Raw genomic sequence first — 5,170 nt, 5'->3', positions numbered from 1 at the left:
GGTGAACACTCTTCCCTCAAGTGAAAAGTTGGAAAGTGAACTGCTAAAAAGCCATCTGAGGCCTGAAAAGTTTAGCCTCTTTTAATGTTGGCCCTCACCTACTGCCAAGTTGTGCAGACCTGGTCTAGATTGAGGACAATAATAGTACCACTCTATTCTGCTTTGGTCTGATCTCATTTGGAATATTGTGTCCTGTTCTGGGCACCACAATTCAAGAAGGTTGTTGAGAAGCTGGAGGGTGACCAGAGGAGGGTGACCAAATGGTGACAAGTCTGGAAACCATGTTCTATGAGCAGTAATTTAGGGAGCTGCATATGTTTAGCCTGGAGAAGAGAAGGCTGAGGTGACATGATGGCCATGTTCAAATATTTGAAAGGGTCCCATATGAAAGATGGAGCAAACTTGTTTTCTGCTGCTCTAAAGCCTGGGACCCAGAGCAATGGATTTGAACTATAGGAAAAGAGATCCCACCTAAATATAGGAAGAACCTCCTGGCACAAGCACTGTTCACCAGTGGAATATTGTGCCTTGGAGTGTGGTGGAGTCTCCTTTAGAGGTTTTTAGGCAGAGCCTCAATGGCCATTTGTTTGGGGGGGGGCTTTGATTGTGTGTTCCTGAATGGCATGAGGTTAGACTGGATGGTCCTTGTGGTCTCTTCCAGCTCAATCAGTCTATGAATTATGAATGCCAGTTGTAATTTTTAACATTAAAATTTGTAAATTTTAGTTTTTTACATTGTGGTATTTTTGTTTCTTTCATAGATCTGACTGATAGATTTTGGACCCCTTTGTTCATTCAGTATTTTTGTCTTAAATTCAATTGTTAGATATTTTGTCCTAAATGCAATTGTTAATAATAATAATAATTTGTTTTATTTATATACCGCTATTCCAAAGATCATAGCGGTGAAGAGCAAGTAAGCTAATTAGCAAGTAAGCTAATTTGCCCCCAACAGTCTGGGTACTCATTTTAGTGACCTCGGAAGGATGCAAGCCTGAGTCGAGCTTGGGCCCTTTTGCTGGTCTTGAACTCGCAACCTTGTGGTTTTGAGTGAATGGCTGCAGTACGGGCATTTAACCACTGCGCCACCAGGGCTCCTTAGATAGATCTCAGATAGAGTACACTCAGTGAGAACTTGGTGGCTCCCCTCTAGTTGGAACTAATAGTTGGATTTAGTCCTGATGCTTTTTTCATTTCTCACATTTTCAATTAAATTTATACTTCCTCCAGTGACAAAGAGATGGTTGCAAAATAATTCAATGCTGAATGAAATGCATTTTTTTTTGTCTTGTCACTGCCTACTGCACATGCTGAAACCTCTTACAGCAAATAGCTCTTTGGACGAATTCCAGAAAGTTTGTTTGAACTTCCAGGTCTTTATACAAAATTAAGATTTTACCACTTGTCTGGTTCGAACCATCCACCTACACATCTGCTTCTTGATCTCCTAAGTTCTTCCCCACCTGTTTTTCAGGTATGGATATCAGCAAGCTTTGAACTGAGAGAAACACTTACTGAATAGTCTGTCAATTCCTGTCAAAACTACAGGAAAACTAATCTTTTCTGAATAAAAGCCCATCATAGCAGTGGTGTGCTTATTTTCTGTAACCAGGAAGCCAATATCATATTTCACACTGGTAGAGTTTAATGCTTTGGTTTCGCTAAGATTAAAAAGACATACAGGAATCCAATAGCACCTTTAAGGCTAACTAGGAAGAAGAAATGTCTAGCATAAGTTTAAATGAACAAATGAACTACTTCAAATGTATGGGCTATTTCCATGAAAAGTTATGCTAGAAATGTCTTCTTTCTAGTCTCCAAGATAGATTCCTTTATATCTTTTTATGTGAAAATAGACTAACGCAGACATCTCTTTAAATTATACTAAAGTTGTAGCTTAGACGTTGTTGTTGTTGCTGCGTGCCTTCAAGTTGTTTCCAACTTATGGTGACTCTAAGGCAAACCTATCATGGGGTTTTCTTGTCAGATTTCTTCATAGAGGCCTGCCAGTGTCATCCTCACATAAATGGAGCTTATTTCCAAATCCATGGAATAGCATCTTGTGCAATGTAAAAAGACTAAATCCTTTTATTGGACAACGATTGCCCAATTTCCAACATTCCATTTCTGGGCAAAGTATTGTGTGTAGAGGCCTTCCAACTCCAGGGTTTCTGGATGAGAATCCATTTCAGTCTTGTTTCAGGTCTAGCTATGGGACAGAGACAGCTTTAACCCCCTTTGATCACCCCAGTGGACAACCTGTGCTGGGAATTGAACAGATGGAGTGTGTCCCTGTTAGTTCTGATAGACCTCTTGTCTGCTTTTAGTACAGTCGCCCATGGTATGCTTCTTGACTGCCTTGCTGGGATGGAACTGGGAGGCACCCCTTTCTATGAGTGATCCCCAGTGTGACAGTCAGAAGCATGGTTCCTATCCAATTCCCCATCACACCAATGATCACTCAAGGGAGGGGTGGAAATATCATTCATTTCTTTCAACTTGGGAACAGATCCCTGTCACTTACAGATTGGGGGACTTTCATGATCCCTAAACTAGTGAATATGGAGGGATTGTGAATATGAACCAATCACATACGTGTATCTCTAGGTTCAGCCTTCAAGCCACCTCAATATTCATTTTGTTTGTTTTTCATCAGCCTAAATTATTAAAAGGAAGGTTACAAAACAACAACAAGCCTCAGTCATTTTCTGCTCTACAGCTTAAAAAGTATTAACTACAGGTCTCCTGTTTGGTTGCCAGAGATTTTCAGATCATGTGGGAATCCATTCAAAACTTGGTTTTCCGACACAACAGACCACTGTCTTGGAACAGCTGGTCATTCCAACAAAAATCTGCCCTGTGAGCCTAGCTAAGCTTGAGGAAGTTCCCCAGGCTTAAGTGAAGAGACTGGATTTCAAGAAAACCTGATGAAAACATCCCAGGGGCAAAAACTGACTGTGTAAGCCAAACCTAAATACTACATTGTGTAAAACCTTCTCTAGTTGAAACAACACTGGGTGGGACTTTCCTTCCCTTCCCAATAAGAATTATGAACGAGATGCAGGAGGCAGCTGGCTTTTCTCTCTTTCCCTTTCAGTTTATACATTTCATTCACAAAAATATGTGCAACATAGTTTGGGACTGGAGACTTTAGTGCCTAGATATGTTCTCAGAAACTGAATGCTGAAAAGGAAACTACTTTACTGCCTAAAAACAGTAACCTTACTGGTATAATCATGCAGTACATCTGTAGTATGGAAAACCAAATTTGAACTTTTAGCATACCAATACTTCCTCCAAATGTGCCAAAAATCACCTCTATATTAAGAAAGGCATGCATTAATCTCATTATGTGTGGCATTTTAATATTAACAGAAACACAGAAAAGGATTTGTGGAACAGTACTAGATTAATTGTGTGTTATGTTTCATAAGCTATTAAATGTGGTTATGTACAGTAATTGCTTGATATAAATATTAATGGTTTCAAATTACCAATTTGCTACTTAGCCAGGCTAATTTTCTCTGGACACTTTTCTCATCGAAAGCTGCACGATAATGAAGGGAAAGTTATGATTCATCATACTGCTATACATAAATATTTGCACTGGGAAAAACTGCTGCAAAAGACCACAAAATACCTACTCAGGTTGCAAAAATAAATCTTCAGTAACTTGCTTGCCAAATAGCCAATTATGTTGATTTTGGCATCATGCAAGCATTAATCCACCAAACTACCCCAACATGAAAAGGCAAACAGGCAAAACTTCTATAACATTTTTACCTGCAAAAATATTGAGTCAGACAGTAAGGCTTCCTGTCATCACTCTTGTACGGCTGATTCACAAGATTAACAAGACACCAATGGCTGAAATTTACTACCTTACCAGTGTGTGACCTCAAGGTGCATCTACAGCGTAGAAATAATGCACTTTGATACCACTTTAATAGCCATGGCTCCATCCTACAGAATCCTGGGATTTGTAGCTTTGTGAGGCACCAACACTCCTTGGGAGAGAAGACTAAAGACCTTGCAAAACTACAAATCCCAGGATTCTACAGAATGGAGCTACAGCACTTAAAGTGGTATCAGAAGTACTTAAAGACTGAGTACTTGGGGTTTGGACTGGATGGCCCTTATGGTCTCTTCCAACTCTACACTTCTGTGATTCTAAACTGCGGCTGCAGACACAGTACAGAAATGATCCAGTTTAACACCACTTTAACTGTCATGGCTCAGTGCTGAGGAATTCTGGGAAATGTAGTTTTGGGAAACATTTAGCCTCTGTCAAAGAGCCCCAATGCCACAACAAACCACAATCTCCAGAATTCCATAGCATTGACCCATAGTACTTAAAGTGATGTCAACTTGGATTATTTCAGCAGTGGGAATGCAACTTGCATTATTTCTACATGCACTCCTGTATAAAAATTTTGTTTATTAAGATCCAGGGGCAGACTTATTAAAAACTAATGAAGGAGGACACTTCCCTACCACTCCAGGAAATTTCATCCTCTTGGAACAGGATGCAGGACTGATTCCTGACATTTCCTGTACTTCACAGACTGGACCAGACCATGAAGATTTGGGGGGGGGGGACTTTTAACCTGGTTATATTTTCCTAATGCAAAAAACATATTATATAAGTGAAATCACTATAGGCAGTGGAAAGGGGAGGCAGGAATGAAGAATAGGTACCTAAGGAGAAATGTAGGGGGAAAAATACTGTCCCAGTTGGGTCCCTAGTCTGCCAGGACCAATGCATTCCAAAACACTTTTCTATAAAGGGCAACAGGAATGATCTTACAGAGTCTTGTAGAAGAGTGGGTCCAAATCCAGGTTACAGCTCTACCTATGTCCTTGAAGGAAAGCCGGTCTCATAACAAAGTAAAACAGGAGTGAGCAAAGTGTGATCTCCGGGATTCGGGGCTGGTTTGGTGGCTTTTGAGCCATCTAGACTCCACAGACTGGCCATATTCTGACCACAAATCGGTGAATTCCCTCTTATCTGGTGAATGACCCTATTTAAGATCTAAATACCTAAAGTGACACTGTTTAAATCAGGGGTCGGCAACCTCCGGCCCGCGGGCCGGATGCGGCCCGCGAAGGCCTGGCCGCCGACCCCCGGCTGCTCCTGCCGCCGCTGCCGCCGCCGCGGCTTTTCGCCACT

Source organism: Sceloporus undulatus, chromosome 2, assembly GCF_019175285.1.
Source record: "Sceloporus undulatus isolate JIND9_A2432 ecotype Alabama chromosome 2, SceUnd_v1.1, whole genome shotgun sequence".
NCBI classification, from domain to species: Eukaryota; Metazoa; Chordata; class Lepidosauria; order Squamata; family Phrynosomatidae; genus Sceloporus; species Sceloporus undulatus.
The sequence above is the reverse complement of the archived record's forward strand: the minus strand, read 5'-3'. Positions refer to the sequence as shown.